Below are 19,509 nucleotides of genomic sequence, written 5' to 3'. Positions count from 1 at the left end.
TAAATGAATTTAATAAGTAAATCACAGAGCAACAAATTAGAGGCCTGTAATACACTGATTAACAATCTAGTGGATTTTTTCCCTACATTCCACATTTAGAGGAAAGATTACAAAATAGCAGGTAAAAATATTTCCCTATCTGAGATATTATTAAATTTTACACCACAGAGATTTAAGTATAGTTTTAAAAAGTGAACAGAACTAAGCAAATGTTACATTATATTTATCATATTATTTATTCATGGTCAGGAGTGGCCTTAGTGTATTAAGAAAGGATTTTAAAATGGAAGGTTGAGAGTAAGTATGAGCTGTCTGATGAACTTACCATTGTTTCAAAATATTAAATTCAGTAAATACCTTAATCGCAAAGCATTATGATTGATGGAAGAATATTTATCCAATACAGTGAAGTAAGATATACAAAGAGCAGCAGATGGTCTACTGAATAATTGAATACCTTTCAACTTTACCTGGCTTTTGTTGAACTTACCTATCTGACCTATCTTTATTTGCTACTTTTCTACACAAACAACTGGAAGCCTAATAACTGGTTAAAGCTGAAAGTGAACATATGTTATTTAATTTCTCCCTCTCTCACAGCTAAAGAAAGTTAAGTCTATACAAGTGAAATTAAATTGTGTAAGTATACACTGTCAGTTAATAGAAGAGCATAGCTAAAACCTAGTTACTTAACTTCTAGTCCAGTGTTTTTTCCATGCTATTATTATCCTGCTTCCCTCAAACAATTTGTTACAGAATTTAAAATTGCAAAAATTTTCTTGAATTTTCCAGAATAGTGATTCCTAATGTTTTTGGAGTTATTACTTCCTTAGGATGTTAATCATGCTGAGTCCTTGCAAAAAAATTTATGTAACCTCTTTCTCTTCCTCTTTGTTTAAAGATGAAACACTTTGAAATTGATTTGGTTTTGAGATTTGAGAATTTTGAAATACGTGCAATGGAAGGTAAGCTCTTTTTTGGTAGGAATCACATTGTTATGTTTATATTCCTAGCAATTAATAGAATGGTGCATAATAAATGTTGTCTGAACTGAATTAAGCTTAACCAAATTGATGTAATCGACAAAGGGTTAGTGAAATCATGCTTTGAAGTCACTTACTCAGAGAGTGTTTCAATTTCCCACTTTGTGTGGGTAGACACTGTCTATATTGAAAATTGATCTATTTAACCAAGGATGGCATTGACAAACAGGAACTTACTTATGGTTCTTTCCTAGTTAGGTTTTTCATTATTTATGTTGTAATTGTTAGATGCGGTCTTGATATGTCATATGTTTTCCTCATTTTAATATAGCCATACTTTATAGTAATTTACTTTTTGCTGTCTTCTCAGCAGACTGATAATTCAGTGTCATTATTTACTTTACACTGTCTATTGTGATTCATCTTTTTTGTGTCCTCACATAGTCCTTTTGCCTTTGAAGCTACTGTAACTTCAAAGAAAGCTTAAATAAGTGAAGAGATGTATAGGCTCAGTGCTCAAGGAGAGAAATCTTAAAAACCTGGTTAAAAGGGGTTATATTTTTCTTTTTCGTTTTTCATAAGTATTAAATTCAAAAGTCTCTTCTTGAGAAGTCCTTCCCCATATTTCCCCTTCTTGACCCCCCTTTTTTATGCAGTGTGTCTGCATGCTATGTGCAATTTATGATATAGCAGATGGGAGCAATTGTATTTAGGAGAACAATCCAACAGATGGGCCTTGAGTTGATTTTGGACAGCTACAAATCTAGAGAATACAAGAAACAGCCCCCAGAACTCCATGTCCCAGTATTGGCCATAGCTCTTCTGGGCAATTACCACTTTGGGGCCACAGGAAATATGTAAGCACCTGTTAGAATAAATCTTCTTATGCCTCCACTGAGTGGGGTGGTAGGAGAGGGCAATAACTTTACTCCAGATTTTATTGTTTACAGATAAATGTATACCAAGCAGATGCTTTATTCAGACAAATAAAGCAAACTATATAAATGAGAAGTGTTTATCTTTTGTACTTTTTCTTTTTTTTTTCTTTTAGAAAGCACACGTTTTGTGGCCTAGATAAATTTGTTTAAAGAATATCTGTTTATACATTGCTCTGTTTCCTGGTATTATTTCTTTTTCTGTCCTTATGGAAACATTGTAGATTCTTACATATGCCTTGTTTATGCTTGTTGAATGAATGAATAAAGGAAGACCAGCAATATGCCAGGTAGATCTGGAACATTTCTGACAAATCATCTAGTCCCATCCCCTCGTACTATAAGTGAGAATATGGAAGTCTGGAGAGGCTGCACAACTTCTAATTAGCAGAAGGAGTGGTTAGTTTCCATTTCCTTTTATTCCCACTACATTGTTTTCCATTGCAAAAATACAACTGCTGCTAAGTTGCTAGACTTTTTATAACTCTTGACTCCAGGATTGAGGAGGTTTTTACTTTAGTGCCTGAGCCTTTATGATCCTAATATAACTTCTTACCACAGAAATATCCCTTAGAGTAAGATGTAGTAGGAAATCCTGTTTCTCAGTATCTACCCTAGAATAATACATGTATATAAGGATTCATAAAAACGAATGTTTATTCCAGCAATGTTTATAATAATAAAATCCTAGGAAGAACCTAAGTGTTTCTGTATGGGGAGTGGTTAAATGAATCTTAATATTTTTATTCCATGAAATAAAATTGTTACTTTGCAACAGTTAAAACGAATGAGTCATACTTATGTTTGGTAATAGCAACAGAATTCTAAGACATTGTACAATAAAAAATAAAAGTTGCAGAATATCTACAGTATGTAAAACACACAAACATGTAAAAAATATATATAAAGTAGTTCTAGATCTACTTGACATGTGTATAGAAGTATTAAGAAAAGATGGGAAATAAATATATTAAATTTGTGGTAGAGATAGTTACCTACAGGGAAGGTAGGGCTAAAAGTTGATTTTATCTCCATGTTTAATTTGTAAAAAATAGAATGTATTCATGAATTATTTGCATAATGTAAGAAAAATTTTTAAAAAGCACAGGATCCAATAAAAACTCAATATGCCTCTATTTTGACATCATCTTACACCAGAGACTGGGAGAGAATATGCAGATGTGCAGGGGGAGCTTGTCATTCTAAGCCAGCTAGTGTTTATAAAAAAAAAAAAAGATAAATGAGTTATTGGCATCTAATTATTATAGAAAGTGAAGAAAATCATAAGGAACAGGGAGCAGTAGTGAAAAAAAGATAGTGAAACTGATGATGTTTTTGTCAACAGAATTAATTTCATTAATAATAAGAAACCAATTTTTTCAAGTCCAGATACTCAAGTATTCACTATGTCATGGTCTCTGAAAAAGATCAGAATTTTCATTGTTTAGCTATTCTGAAATATTTTATCTTTTGTTGCTTTTGCACTTAATTATTACATATGTTTTGACATCAATGGAAATCAGAAGAAATGAGTAAAAATCAGAATCAGAAGAAGAAAAAGGGGGCTATTTAAACATATATTTTGAGAAGAAACAGTGAAATATATAAAAATGCTAAATAATTGGTAAGGAAGAATGGTTTCCAATTAAAATACTTGTCTTTCTGAGATCTGAGCCGGCTGCTAGGAAAAATGATGTCACCTTAAAGCATTATTTAGGTAGAGGAACTTCATGAGTAGCTATTTTATATCAAAGATGATTCACAACAAAACTTTCTGAGATTTGTTTATGGGAAATTATGTAGTAAGTAGGTGAAGATCATGGGCCTAATATTTAGACATACTTAAGTTTTGAAACCTGATTCTGTCACTTACAGGTTGTAAGATCTTGTGTAAATTACTTTATCTGTGCCTCAGTTTACTTTTTTGTTAAAAGCAATGATATTGCATACCTTGCATGTTGTTTTAAGGAGGTAATAAATGATATAATGAAAGAAAAGCACTTACCTTAGGAGTACTCAGTAAGCTGAAAGGGAATTACTTTTTTCTCCCTCCAGTAGAAGTTTATAAATGTAGGCAGACAGTAACATGACAGCTTTTTATCAGTGTTCTACAAAAAAGTATAGATTATTTAGCTTTATATTAAATTTGATGAATACAGACACATATCTTATAGATATGATAATTTAAACCCTGTGGCAAGCTTTTCAGGGTTTTCATAAAGACAGAACAATCAGCCATTTTTCTTTGTTTAGTCTGGCCAAGGGGGAAGGGGCAGTCAGTCAGAACATGGCCAGGGAGAGGCTGGAGATAAAAGTGATAGTGGGGAGATGAAGCTGCTCAGTGTTCTGCCCACAAGGCTGTCCTCTGCACACAGATGATAATTGACTTCAATTGACAAGGATTGGGGGAGTAGATTGAAGTAGATAAAAGCATGGAGAGTGTCTGTCAGTGCTAAACTACTCCCCAGCTGCATGGTTCCTTTAGAATTGACCCTTCCCTTCATGGGCCTATCACAAGCCTTACTTCAAGAGAAAAACAAAAACAAAAAGCAAAACAAAACCTGTAGATCTCAGCCATATGAGCAGGTTATGGTTTATCTAAGTTATCCCTAACTTTAGAGATAACTAAAGTGGGTGGGAAATTCCACATGCTCCACTTCTTCCTTGTTAAATAATTCTACAGTTAGGAAGGTCTTTCATCTAATTTCTATTTCTCAACACACACACACACCACCCCTCACCACCACCCTGCCACGTACACACACATTGCCAGGTTGGAAAAACTTTTTATGACTGTATGCTTTTCCTCTGAATAACTGAACGACTACTGGAAATTACTGCTTTGCTTTGCTCTTTTTCTTCTTCAATAGACTGATTTCTCCTGCTTCCTTTACTAGAAGTGAAAAATATCCATTTGCTATCCTTTGTAAAATAACTTCTCAAAGATCTGAACTTATTCAAATTCAAATTTCAAGATAGTATTTGAAACCCAAGTCAAGAATGCAGTATTCTGTTTCTGGTCTTAATACCAACATTGTCATAGAAATAGCCAATACAAATGTACATGAAAACTATTAATTCTCAAAGTGTTTTCATCTAAGGAAGGATTGACTATTTGTATTGAGCAGAAAGCACTTTACGTAATATCAGTTGTTTCATGGATACCTAACTAAAGGGTTTTGACCAGGTAAATATGACTTCATCAAACATTAGTAAGTCAAAGTTTTTCATTTTTTAAAAATTAAACCAGATCTTTGTTCTTATCCATTTCCTTTATTCAGGATTTAGCCAATAGGATTTAGGGGTTTTTTTGTGTGTATTTTAGACTTTATTCAACAGTTAAAATGACATGGAACCAAATATAGCATCTTTCATTTACTGTAGAAATATAACTCTTCAGAAAAAAGTCTGGTTCAAAAAATTGATCATCTGTATAGAATGTTTTAAAAAGCAAAATGAACTATGTGGTTATTAATATCCTCAACTGAGATTCTATACATGGGATTGCAAGTGCTAACTGGTTATATATTCTGTTTTGCTTCCCTTTTTTGACTTAATTTCCAGGAAGTGAAGAGCCAAATTCAATGTTTAATCTCAGTAAACACAGGCCAGGTGGTTGATATATTTATTTCATTCCCTTTATACATTCTTAAAAATGAATCTAGTTTAACAGTTTTTTTTTTATATAGTGGTATTTTACTTTATTTTATAAAAGATTTATTTACTTATTTGAGAGAGAGAGTACGTGCTCATAGGAGAGGAGGAGGAGGGACAGGAGGAGAGAATCTTCAAGAGACTCCCTGCTGAGCAGGGGGCTTGATACCAGGACCCTGAGATCACTACCTGAGAGGAAACCCAGAGTGGGAGGCTTACCTCACTGAGCCACCCAGGTGCCCCATAGAACATAATAAGTTCTTTTTGAAAGTTGGCAGGGTCAGTTATGTAGAGGATAAATAACAAGTTCTGCAATTTTTTATTGCAAATTACTTCCCTTTAAATAACAGGAGGTAGTCTAAAATAGGAGAACTAAATAACCTCTAGTATCCCTTCTTGATCTAAATTTCTATTATTATAACTGGGTTTCTGAACAACTACATCCAACCTTTTTATCAGAACAATGAAAATTGGTTTTATTTTAAATTAGGGGCTTGCATAAATTCTGGAAAATTCTAATCATTAAAGGCATCATGAAGGAGTTGCCTTTTAAATATTGTATAGTCATATGCAGTGTCTTGTAGTTCAGAATCAAGAGATCTGGGACATATTTTCAGGAAAGAAAGATCCTTGCATTCTTGAATGATTTTCTACAACACCTCACTCATGCACCTGGACCTTTGCCTATAAGTTGCATTTGTCATTGCAGAAATTGAATTCAATGCCAGGATTATTGTACAATGGTGAGAGGCATGGCCTTTCTTAGAGTAAGAAAAATATAGTTTATCTAGAATAAAACCCTGAGTTTAGCCGCTGAATTAGGGATGCAAGGTGATGTACACCAGTGCTTCTCAAACTTTAACGTGTGGACAAATCAGTTGGGGGTCTTATTAAATGCATACTGTATCTCATTAGGTCTGGGGTGACATCTGAGATCCTATGTTTCTAACAAGCTCCTTGCTGATATGAATTCTACTGGTCTGGGGATCTTACATAATAATGATGTACATAACTCTGATATTTAGGGTCAGGTAACGTTAATATTTTTTATTTGAAATCCAAGACTGTTTGAATTTGAAATCTAAGAATGTTTGAAGGTCACTTTCTGTCATGAACTTTCACAGACTAAAAGTATCATTGATAGTAAAGGTGTGTGGTGCCAAGCTAATATATTCTACCATAAATTGTCCCTTTACTGAGGGACTTTGTTTACTGGAATGAAATTAAATCTTCTAACACATGAGGTCAAATGTATCTACAGATCTGCACACATGGGTTTGGGGGTAAATACGAAATACTTTCATGTATTTGTGCTATTTAATTTTCTTTATTTTGAATGCCTGATATGGCTTGATATGAACCAGAAGGAATGATGGGAAAAGGGTTGGATGCAGCAAGCTTATATGCTTTTACTTTTGAAATACAGCAGAAATTTGCATAAGCTGCTTTTATATAACCATCATAGAGATGTTTTGTGGGAAAATGGGGACATTTATTAATAAAGACCCATTAAGTCATTCAGTTAATGTGAAAGCTGAGGGTATTACCACTGTTGAACTGAGAAATAATTTTTATTTTCCCCTTCCTTGAGATATATCATTAATGTTGCTATTAATGGTGACTTTATCAGATGATTTCCAGAGCATGACTTGGAATCAGCTCCCTTACTGATAATGAATAACTTATAAACAGATAACAGTCACAATTGTTAAAGTACTTCAGAGGCAATATAGATAGAATTCCAATATAGTCCTAGTTAAGACTGTGTTTGTTTCAATATAACGTAGAAAAACCTTTCTTAATTTTAGAGAGGAGTGTCAACATCCATTACCATTTTATATGAAAATGTAGGCATAAAAAATTGAGGCCAGAGAAGTTGTTACAAATAGAGCTAAGAATAGAACTGTCATCTTAGAATTGTATCCTTCACTAAATTTTCCAGATATATTTTTCTCTGAGCAACATGTAAGTGAACAGAATTTCTCCTTTCTCTTTAATATTTATTTCATTCAATCTAAAACGTTTGTAAAAAGTCCATTTTGGGCAGTGAACTATTACTAAGTGTTTTATGGAAGGGATTTATGTGAAAAATCAAAGCAAAAACTTAAACTAAAAAGCAAAAACAAATTACTAAATGGGCTTCTGCTTCTATGAAGATGGGGTAACAGGGGCCAGATTTACCCTCCTGTCTGAAACAATTACAGAAGCAGATAAAATATATGGGGCAATGTTTTCAGATATTGAACATCAGACAGCACAGGATAGTGATCCCTGAGAAAGAGGAAACAAATGAGGTAAGCACCATAAGTACCTCAACTCAGTGTCTGAAGAGGATTTCCTGGTAATAGTTCAGGGAGGGGGAACCCAGGCTAAGTCTGGTCTTGTCCCAGAGTTGAAGAGATGAAACTGGTCATCTAGGGGGACAGAGCATTGTTAGAGGTTGCAGGGCAGAGTCCCTGCACAGAGAGAACTTCACAGACCAAGAACTCCTGAAATCTCCAGAAGATACCCCCAAGTCTTCAGTTGCGTATAAATCAGTTTATGCATATAAGGAAACAAGAACCACCTGAAGGAACATAAAGACCAGTCACCAAAGCTCAGACAGAGCTGAGAGTAGTTCATGTTCCTACACATAGAATCTTAGTTGTAATTCAAAACACATTAGAGTACTCAAAAAAGTTATTACCTCAGTAGTGGAGCACAATAAGCCTTAGCCTAAAGAAATCTCTCTAATCCTACCTCATAAAACTTAACAGAGAGCTTCAAAAGGATAAACTCTTCCCAAGTAACTTAACTATGGCCAAGAACAAAATTCAAGAATTCTAATAGGAATGCAAAACTATCCATCATCCACCCAACAAGGCAAAATCATAATGTCTGGCATCTAATAAGAAATTACCACACATGTAAAGAAGCAGGGAAAGATGACCTAAAGTGAAGAGAAAAAGCCATCAATAGAAATAATCCAAAATTGATATAGAGTATGGAATTAGTAGAAGTTATTGTAGCTATATCCCACGTAGAGGAAAGATGGAGCACAGTAAGTAGAGACATGGAAGATATGTAAAAGACCCAGATCAAACTTCAAGAGATGTAAAATACAATATCTGAGATGAAATGGACACTTGTATAGAATTCACAGTACATTAAACCTGAGAGTAAAACAAAATCAGTGAGCTTAAAGACAGCAAAAGGACTATTCAAAATAAAACAGAGAGGAAAAAGACCAAAAACAAATAAACACAGTAACTGTGATCTATGGCAAAACTTTAACTAGCTTAAGCATATGTGTTAATTGAAATCCTCAAGGGGCGGGGCTGGGGGGGGCAGAAAGATTATTTGAAGAAATGACTGAAATGTTTCCAACCCAAATCATGCAATGGACCTCAAGTGCATGAAACACGGAGAAACCCTACACCAAAGACCTCATAATAAAATTACTTAAAATCACTGGCAAAGAGAAAGTCGTAAAAACAGAATAAAAACGTATTTTGTACCTAGGACAAAATATAACAACTTTTAAAAAGTATTGGGAAAAAGAACCTGTCAACCAATATAGAATTCCATATCAAAATTTTCCTTATTACTTGAGATAAGGAATCTTCATTAAATAGCTTGGAATCAGTTAGGAAAGTATGGGCCTTATCTGCTAAGTCCTGAAGGTGATTGATTGCAGTCACTCCTTGTTCCTTCCAAACCTCTCCCCTCTTTTTTTTTTTAATCAATAAAGGTTGGGGAAAAGATTTATAGTATGCATATCTATTCATTTGTAATGCTAAGGTCTCATTTGTAAAGAAAGTTGTCCCCTCATAGGTATCAGAGTGGTAGCTGAAACTTTAACCATGGGAAATCAGTTATTCGTTCTCAGATATTACTATTGCTCTTAAGTTCTCTTCTGCAATGTCAATTACTCTGCTCTACTACTTCACTACTGACTTCAAAGAGTGTTGCACAAAAAGCTACTGAGGGGGTCAGTGTGTTTACAAACCCACTCATGGCTCACAGGAGAACTTAAATAGTTGGGAAGGAGAAGATAAAAAAGATGCAGAAAGGGGACAGACTTTATTTACATTAAATTTTTGTCTAGGGCTACCACTAATAAGAAGAATCGTGGATAAGATGCATTTAATCCAAGAAACCCAGACAAACGTTACTGCTAAAGATTATATTTCAATTGTTAAGATACTTTAAATTAAGGCATACAATTTTCTGTTGTTATTTGCTCTACTGACAATAACTCTTTTGGGTCCCTGATCCAATTCCAATGTGGTAAGGGAGTCTCCCACCACAACACCAAGCAATTCTCAGACACCAGTAGGGTGTCCAAGAATTCAAACATTGTCTATCTGAAGAGAGCAGCAGATTTCCACAGGTTAAGGGCTCAGTCCTGCAAGATTATTCTCCACCCCCTACTTTTTTTTTACAAGACTTCCTTCTCCTTGGGTGCCTGTGGTTCTTGGTCATGCCACTTTGAAGAAGGAAGAGGTAGACCAGACAGAGTGGTGGACAGCAAAACAAGGTTTTACTGAGCGATAGTAAAGTATATTGAATGATAGCATACAAAGCTCCCAAAAAGGGAAGGGACCCAAGAGGGTTGCCACTGGAGTTTCTAAATCTAGGGGTTTTTATGGGCTTGTTGGTGAGCTGTTTTAATCTGATTACCCTTCCTGAGCCCATCATCCAATCAGGTTTTTGTCATCTATCATGTGGGAAGGAGTGGAGGGCTCCTTCCAGGGTGATGTAAAATCCTTTTAAGGGTGGTTTCCTCTTGGGGGTGGGTGGAGGCCCTTGTCCTTGCCTGCCTTCCTTCCAGCTATCCTTCATCAACTTCAGACCCTAGTTGCAAACCCCAGGCTGTTACCTGTACTTCTGACCTACCAGCTATGGATTGAAGGTTCCAGTGACCTCCTCCTTAGATTCTTTTAATTTGCCAGAGTGACTCAGAACACTCAGGGAAACACATTTACCAGTTTATTAAGGATATGAAAAAGGATGTGAGTCAACAGCCAGATGAAGAGATACATAGGATGAAGTATGGGGAAAGGGTGAGGAGCGTCTATGACCTTTCCAGGTGCCTCCATGTGTTTACCCACCTGAAAGTTCTCCCAGCCCTGCACTTAGGGGGTTTTATGGAGGCTTCACTGCACGGTCATGATTGACTAAGTCATTGGCATTGGCTGATTCAACCTCCAGATCCCGTCGCCTCCCCGGAAGTCTGGGGCTGGGACTGAAAGTTCCAAATGTCTAATCACACAGTTGGTTCTCCTAGAAATCACCTGTCCTTAGGTTATCTAAGAGCTTTCCAAAAGTGGTCTCATTAACATAACAAAAGATACCTTTATCACCCTTATCATAGGATGTTTCAAAGGTTTTAGGAACTAAGAGCCGGAAACCCTGGAAGAAAACCAAATACAAATGAAAAATCTGTGGTCACCATTCATCTGAATGACCAAAATATATTATTTCTTAAAAATCACAGTATCACATTTGCTTTAGATTTATGGGCTAATGTTAATTTTTACAGCTTTTCTAACTCCTGTATTGTATAAGGAAAATTAAAAAAAAAAAAGAGGGCTGCAATTGAGTTAAGTTCAAATTCTCAGTGTCCAAGGAAATTTTTAAGAGTGTAATATTCAAGTCCAATGCCCCAGGAATGGCTCAAAAGCCTCCCTTTTTAGGAGGCTCCACCCATCCTAACTTGCATCAGTGACAGTTATGTTAAATTAGAGTTTGCCCCAAATCAAAAAAGACCCAGCTCATTTTATAAGATAACTTAGATTCAATATAGTTATCTACAGTTATTGAGTAATTCAGGGCCATAATAAATAATATTTACTATGAATAATATAATAGGTATCATGCAAATGTTATTGGACTTCTGACAAAATGTATAATAGAAAATTCTAGAGGACCTGGCTGGCTCAGTGGGTAGAACATATGACTCTCAATCTCAGGGTCATGAGTTCAAGTCCCACATTGTGCATAGCGCTTAATTTAAAAAAAGAGAGACAGAGACAGAGACAGAGAAAATTCTAGCAATGCTGAGATCCCCTGTTAGAATTTATTAATCAATTTTTTAAATTATGATGATCATATAATCTTAAAGCTCTTACCTCTGATTTTATGAATCTACACAGAAGCAATTCAAATAAAAGTATATTAAAATGTTTTAACTATTTCTAAAATATGTTGTTAAAAATAAAGCTAATTTGGCCAAATAAACTACCACATACTGGAGAAATGTCATCATATTGAAAAGAGGAAGAATGGTTGGTGTTTTTAGTGTGTGTGTGTGTGTGTGTGTGTGTGTGTGTATAAAATCATGGTTGAGTAGAAAGTTGTTAATTGATTTACTTCTATATTTACATAAAAATATTTATGGAATGCCTACTCTGGGCCAAGAACTTTGTTGATGCTGTACCAGTGGATGGCTCCATGGTTAGGAATTTTATTTTTATTGGTCCTAAAACATTGTCTTGTTTACTAGATGAAGTTGGAAAATACTATTACAGAATATAAGAACTTCCTGCTAAGAAACTTGCAGTATAATTACAAGACTTAATACATATGGAAATGTTTTAAAGATGTGCCAAAAACTTAAGAAAAATACTATTTTTCTTTTGATTTAAAATTGCTATACTACCCAAACACATGGCATATGTTTGAACAAATAATCAGAGATGGAAAAAATTCATCAGTAGGTCTCCATAAGTAGATTATTTGTGAACAGGAGTTTGAAGAAATTAAATGACATTGCCTAAGAGTAGAAGATGGTGAAAAGAAGCATATTTCCTGAACCAGTTATGAATACTGGAACACAAAAGTCAGTCCCAGGAACTGGTAAGTTGACTAACTTATCTGGAAAAAAGATTTGTGTTGGGAAGTGATAAGAATTGAAGTGAGATGGAGATGGGTCCATACAGTGTTCTAAATGTTGAGCTGAGGAGTTTGGAATGAATAAGAAAGCCAATTTAGACTTTTATAGAATTTTAGAGCAGGGCAAGCTTTTGATCATATACCTTCCATTTCCCTTCAGAGAAAACTGACTTTAGTGAGAGTACACACTATTAATGGCATTGCCACTTGGGATCAGAATCCAAGATTTCCTGTTTTCAGTGTTTTTTGTTTTCATATACCCTGCTAGTTTGTGAAAGGATGCTCCATTGACCAGGAGCAAGAGAAACATGACTATAATGATAATTGGGAATACTTTGTTAGGAAATTTCTACTTAAATACTAAAATGAAAGCACTCTCTTCCTCTTCCCTCTGCCTCACTCTATAGCTTCAGATGGATGGATTACCAGCCCTTGATGTATGTGGATCTGTGATATCATTTCTTCCACACAACAGGAGCAGAGTCACCACTGGGCAGTTCAGGCTCCACTCCCTCTGCCAAGGCCACTGTGTCATCCAAGCTCTGTCTCAGGGCAACTTCCTTCAAGGTCACACAAAGATGGATGCTCCTCTAACCTGCTGCAAATCTCCGCCCAGGTATGTTGATGCCCTCCTGCCACAACTTGGGATTTTCTCACTGTTATCACCCAGAAAATAATGGATGGAACCTTTGATGGAATTTATGGCTCCTGTTCTGTTTTAAGAAGAGTGTGACTCCTTTTAAGGGGAGTCCATTTGATTTTGGTAGCTACTCAACCATTTCTCGGAGTGCCTGTCAGCTGGAGGAGGAGGATGGGGTAGCACAGTTAGAATCAGTTTCAACATTTCTTTCTTCCTTCTTTAAGAGTTTTTAAGATTGTTCTTTGTAAGTCATGGTTTGTGAAGCTAGCTCAGCCTCTGCTACAGATTTACAAGCTCACTCACTCTTCCAGTCCTTCTAAATCTTGTATTTTCGGGGAGGGATGAAAAGAGGTCATCCTGTAGACTCTCCTTAATAACAAGGGACCACATATGTCCTCCATAATGGAAGATGGCTGAAGAGGAGGAGTAGAAGGTACCATTTGCTCAGTTCTCTATAACCAGTCAGGACACTGCCCCAAGTACACGACTTCTCTCCTCAGTACATTTTGTTCCAAAGGACAGATAGCCACTCGCGGGGATATAAAGCCTCTCTAGGCAGTTTCAGTCTTCTGGTTTCATATGTATTAAATTTCATGGTTGGAAAGCTTTAGAAACATTGATAAGCTTCATATTATTATAGATATCTTGGTTTTCCAAATAGTCATTCAGACTATTCCTGTGGCCTCAGCCACCCTCACTGTAGTGGACTGAATGCCAGTCTCTGAAAAGATATGTTTAAGTCCTAACCCCAGTACTTGTGAATGTAACCTTATTTGGAAAAAGGGTCTTTGAAGGTGTAATTAAGATCAGGAGCTCCAGATGCAATCATCCAGGATTAACCAGGTGGATCCTAAGTCAAATGACTATCTTATAAGAGAAAAATACAGACAGCAGAGGAGAAACACAGAAAATATGTGAAGGTGGAGGCAGAGATTGGAATTATGAAGCTACACGCCAAGGAGCACCAATGATTACCTATAGCCACCAAAAGCTAAGGAGGCAGAAAAGGATTCTCCCCTAGAGCCTTCAGGGGGAGCACTGTCCTGCCAACACCTTGATTTTGAACTATGGCTTCCAGACTATGAGAAAATAAAATTCTGCTGGTTCAAGTCACCAAGTTTGTGGAGATATGTTACAGCAGCCCTAGGAAATGAACACACTAGCCTATGGCAACATAAAGCAGACTGGTGGGGACTGCTGTGTGCCTCTCCCGCTCAGGTCTCAGCTAGCCTGGCCATGAAGACAGCAAAACTGGAGGTCATTTGAAACCTATACCCCTTCCTCCACCATTCTTGGTTTCCCCTCAAAATACAATCTCCTGATTTAGTCTCTCCCATACTTTAATAATCTTCAGGGGAATTACACTGCTTCTTGCTTCACCATGCTTCCATTTCTCCACATCCTTCAAACAGGACTGGCTACATAATTTGAGGGAACCGTTGAAAATGGAAATGTGGGGTCATTTTTTTTAAAGACTTTATTTCTTTATTTGAGAGAGAGAGTACAAGCTGGGGAGAGAGGCAGAGGGAGAGGGAGAAGCAGACTTCCCCCTGAGCAGGGAGCCCATTGTGGGGCTCAATCCCAGGACCTTGGGATCATGACCTGAGCCGAAGGCAGAGGCTTAACTGACTGAGCCACCCAAGTGCCCTGGAAATGTGGGGTCATTTTAAAATTAAGAATTTCAAGACAAGAACAGAAGAGCCAAGCATGGGGCCTTCTTAAAAGTAGAGCCCTGTGCTACTGCACAGGTTACATACCGATCAGTCCAGCTCTACCTCCTAAATTTATCCACTCTGACATGGCAGTCTTTGTTCAATACTGATAAATCCCACTACCTTCATAACTTATTCACACTATGCTTATTAATCCATTTTCTTGCTTTATGTGAAAAATCAGCTTTCTTCTGAGAATAGTTTTCCATAGATCTTCCCTCAGTATAAAATACTCATTATTTTAACTCCCCAGGACCATGGGAGGCAGCATTGGCATCCTTGTAGCTCCCTAGTATTGCTTTTGAACAGTGTACCACCTCTTATACCAGCTCTTGATTTTTTTAGCCTCTTGCTCCCTATATGTGTAACTTCTGCCTCAACTCTGCACTGTCATCCACTCAGTTCCAGATCATTCCACCACATTCATGGGAATCTTTTGTATCTGACTCACTCCTTCTCTATCTCATGGCTTATCACTGTGGGTGGCTTCAGTGTCCAGGTGGATGGCCTTTTCAGTACCTTAGCCTCCAATTTCTTGATTTTCATTCTATGTCAGCTAACCTCACCCATTTTTCTTCCATAAACTATGTCATAACTACTACTAGAACTTTCAAGAAAACTATCCCACCTTGACTACAATTTATTTTTCTCTCTCCTTCCTTTGATTTATATCTGTAGTTCCTTGACTTCTTTTTCTCTCCTTGTTTATGTCTTCACCTATTCCCCTGTGTCATATTACATCAATCTCATAGCTCTATCCTTCAACTACTCTCTTAGTAATGGCAGCCCAGTTTTCTCCTTGTCTTTCCATCAGATCACTTGGTAAGACCCCAAAGTTGATTAAACTTTCTGCATTTAGAGTCATATTTTATACAGATTCACACGACGGTGTGCAACTACTACTTCCACCAATTTCTGTACTCAAAAGTATTTCTTTGGGTTTATAGTCAGCTTCTCTCCACCATTCCTAGCAACAGTCTTTAGGCTGTTTACCTGATTGCATCATCAATCTTTACTACAATCTTTAGGCTGTTTACCTGATTGCATCATCAACCTTACTTGCCTGATAGAAGTGAGAGACAACTAAAAATCTTCAATCCACTATAAGTAGACAAAAGCATTCTATAAATAGTATTTTCTTAAGTCATTATTTTGTCTTAATTGAAGGAAATGAGATTACATTTTTTTTCAATTAAAACCTGCTGTTAAGCACTTGTTTTATACAGGTACTATTCTAGTTACTAAAGATATAGTGTTCATGGACACTGGTTCTGATTATTTCAAATATATAATTTAAAAGTATATCAATGAGGACTAATGATTTTATCAAATTTAACTGAAAATACAGGTTTTACAAGTGGAGTATAAGGAATACAGTTACAGAATCATAAAAATCCAATCATGGTAGCGTAAGTCACATATCTAAACATTTTAGCATCATTCTCATTATAGGTTATCTAAAATAATTAGGACTTAGAATAATTTCCCTTAGTAATAATATTTAGAATATATTTCATATACAAATATATTTCATCATGTGAAATGAGTTTTGTCAGTAAGTTTTAAAGTTACACTAAAAATATAAATAACTCTCAATCTCTTTAATTAATGTTTGTATGACCACACAAGTAACTATGTTTTTAGAAAATAAAACATACAGTTCAGCTTCTAGAAAACTCACAAGCTTTATTAACAGAGTGTAGGTTTAAAAAAAAAAAGTCAACCAACCTTTTTTTTAAGGGAGAGGAAGAGAATCTTAAGCAGGCTCCACGCCAGTGTGGGACCCAAAGCAGGGGCTCCACCTGGGTCTCAGTCTCACAATCCTGAGATCATGACCTGAGCCAAAATCAAGAGTTGGATACTTAGCTGACTGAGCCACCCAGGTGCCCCAAAAGTTGATCAACCTTAAAGGCAGAAAGATCTAAGTTCAAAAATTGGTTTGCAGTCTTGTTAGCTATTTCACTTCATTCAAACCTTATCTCACCTTGTTGGGCTTCAGTTTATTAAGTGGAAATGGCAAGCAATGATTATTACTACACTGTGGAGGTAGAAATATTAAATAATTTAAAGGGCCTGATTGTAGCACCATTAGTAGATATTTTAAATGAATTATTTCGGTGATTATATTTTCATATCTCACATAGCCTTTACCTAAAAAGGGAATTTAGAAGTAGTCAGTAGTGAAGTGGTAGGTGTCCTAGGCCTTGGGTAGGAAGCCAGAGCACAGTACCAACAAGCATATTGGTATTAAGATTTTGAGCAATAAAAATGACTTTCAGGAAAACAGAGGTGATCTCAGGACTTCAGTGAGGACAAACCACATTCTCAGGAAGCAGAGAACTGTACCTTAATTTTTTCAGCAGTATTGTCATCGATTTAATACGGCTTTTAAAAGACACAATGAAATCCTAATAATAAGGACCTCATTTTCCTTAGTGAGAACATTTAGATGAAACTGGACATGCATTGTTATCTGTTTTTCTTTGTCCAAAAGTTGTCGGCATTGCAAGTTGCCTCCCGATCTGTTAAAATAATCTGCTAATAAACACGAAGACCCAAATTCCGGGCGCAGATAAGAAAGCTGTGCACATTCCTACCTTCTCCAAACAGCCACGATTAGATCAAAAGGCAACCTTGTGACACGTGGAGCACAAACCCTGCGGCCACGTACAGATGGATCAACCGACAAGTTGTAGCTTCTGGGAAGAGAGAGAAAAGCGAAATTCCCGCACTTACATCAAGCGAATTCTTAACAGAACCTAACAGTCACCCGGGGGAACTGAGAGTGGCAGGCGAGGAGGACATCGGTCCTGTGACTATCCCCGACGATTAGTTGTCTGTTACCGTGCACGCAGGAGAGCGAACAAGGAAGAGCCTCGGTCGCGCTTACCCTCGAGCCCCACGTCGCCGGGGCTGCGCTGCAAGCGGACACCGGAGGGCTGGAGGCGGGCCGGAGCGGGGGGCGGGGGGGGGGGCGCGCTCTGCGCTGGAGGCGGGTCCCGGTGGCCGCTCCCTCCGCCCCCGGAGTCGCCGCCACCGCCTGGCTGCGCCCCAGCTCAGCAGCTCAGACGCGGCCGCATCCCTTAGACTGTAGAGGCGGCAGCGAGTTAGAGCCCGCGTCGCTGCTCTCAGCCACAGGGAGACTGGGCGAGCCCGAGCGCGAGGACACCTGGCCCGGCTCGGCGGGAAGCTCTGCGCGCCGCTGGTACGTACCAGGTAGAGGGGTAGCGGGAGTGAGTGTGGCTGGTGCGAGGAAGGAGGGAAACGACTTGGAGTTGGGGGAGACTGAGTGAGAGAAGATGTGGAAGTGCAACTTTCCCATTTGCCGCTCAGTCTGCGCAAGCACGGGGGATTTCAAAGCAGGTGCCCCGTATGCTAGAGCGACCACATCACTACTATGCAAACTAAGGTATCTTTAAAGCGGAAGGGGGCGCTTAGGTCAACAGGGGTAACCAGGGAGGTCTGATCACCTGCTTTTTGCCGTTTCTGCTCTGAAGGTGGACATTAGGGACCTCCTGTCATAAGTTGTTGAGCCCTTAGTCTCTCTCGCCCGCAATGCCACGTCGTTTTCCTTGGGCTGCGCGTTCCAAGCTCGCGGCCACTGGATCGGCAGAGACGCGAGCCCTAACCGGCACTGCCAGCGTCGAGCTCTGTGGCTTTAGCCAACTTGCCTCACCCCACTAGTCTACGTTCATTCTTTGACAAAATATGGCACTGATTAGACCGGATGATCCGGAGGGTCCCCTGCAGCTATTGGGATTTCCCCGAGCCTGGGACCCCTGCCCGCGAGGGACCCGAGTGTAAAGTCGTCTCAGGGGCTTAGGAGACGGAGGGCGTGGGTCCTGGTTGTTGCAGCTGCAACCCCTTGGGGAAGCACCTGAAAGTGTCTTCTGGGGAAGATGGCCAGCTGCTGCTGCCGGCTCCCTGCTGAGTGAGGCTGAGACCTACAGGCCAGTCCCATTTTGGTAGAACTCATCCCAGGAAGCTCAACGGAACTCGGTCCCTTTGGAAAGCGCTTCGCATGAGCGGGACAAACGGGAAACACACTTAAAAAACCACAAAAGCCAAAAACAACCCCTTCCCCCAACCCAGCAGGTATTATTAGTCAGAGTCTGCAGGACTGGAAAGTGGAGATTCAAGGTGGAAGATCAGTTAAACATCCACTTAGAAAATAATCAAAAACTAAAAACAATTAATGGTTTGGATAGCGAAAAAGTATTGGATAAGAATTACTATGAACACTGCATCGCTCTTTGTGTACATGTAGATTCAAAATCCATCTCTCCACTCTATCTTTTTACAAGATGCCTTTCTTCATATTGACGTTGCTACACATTTTAAAAAATCCTTCTGGGTTTTAGTATTCAGAAAGCTCAGAATTTGGGTTATTAAAATGAGATATGATGACCATATATCTCACAGAAAGTAGCGTAATGGAGTAGATGGATTCTGGATCAAGGTTGGTTAGACCAGCATTTTGAAACCTTTTTTATTTCCTGCTAATATGATCCATACTGGTCAATGCCTTTCTATTGACACTATCTCAAAAGAGTTCATTTTCTAAAAAGATGTTCTGGAAGATAAAATGATTGAATTTTGAAGCAAAGTACGATTTTTGGGGTGGGGGGGAAGTCTTTAGTAATTGACTTTAGTCTTCTCTTTACCATATCTTTCTACAGCAAAATAACGAAGACTAATGGAATACTTTA

At 37.9% G+C, this 19,509-nt stretch overlaps 1 protein-coding gene across 7 annotated transcripts in view; it reads left to right on the top strand.

Moving 5' to 3' along the window:
- Positions 1-19,509, top strand: part of PKIB (cAMP-dependent protein kinase inhibitor beta) — a 190,718-nt gene that overhangs the window by 70,181 nt on the left and 101,028 nt on the right. For all 7 annotated transcript variants that reach the window (XM_057311110.1, XM_044386294.3, XM_026504732.4 and 4 more), the window contains exons 4-6: positions 902-965; positions 12,856-13,064; positions 17,295-18,005. The gene's annotated coding sequence lies outside the window, so the exon portion shown is untranslated. The remainder of the gene's footprint in view (positions 1-901; positions 966-12,855; positions 13,065-17,294; positions 18,006-19,509) is intronic.

This window comes from Ursus arctos, unplaced genomic scaffold (assembly GCF_023065955.2).
Source record: "Ursus arctos isolate Adak ecotype North America unplaced genomic scaffold, UrsArc2.0 scaffold_13, whole genome shotgun sequence".
Taxonomy (NCBI): Eukaryota; Metazoa; Chordata; class Mammalia; order Carnivora; family Ursidae; genus Ursus; species Ursus arctos.
Note: the sequence above shows the minus strand (reverse complement) of the source record. Positions and strands in the feature narration are given on the sequence as shown.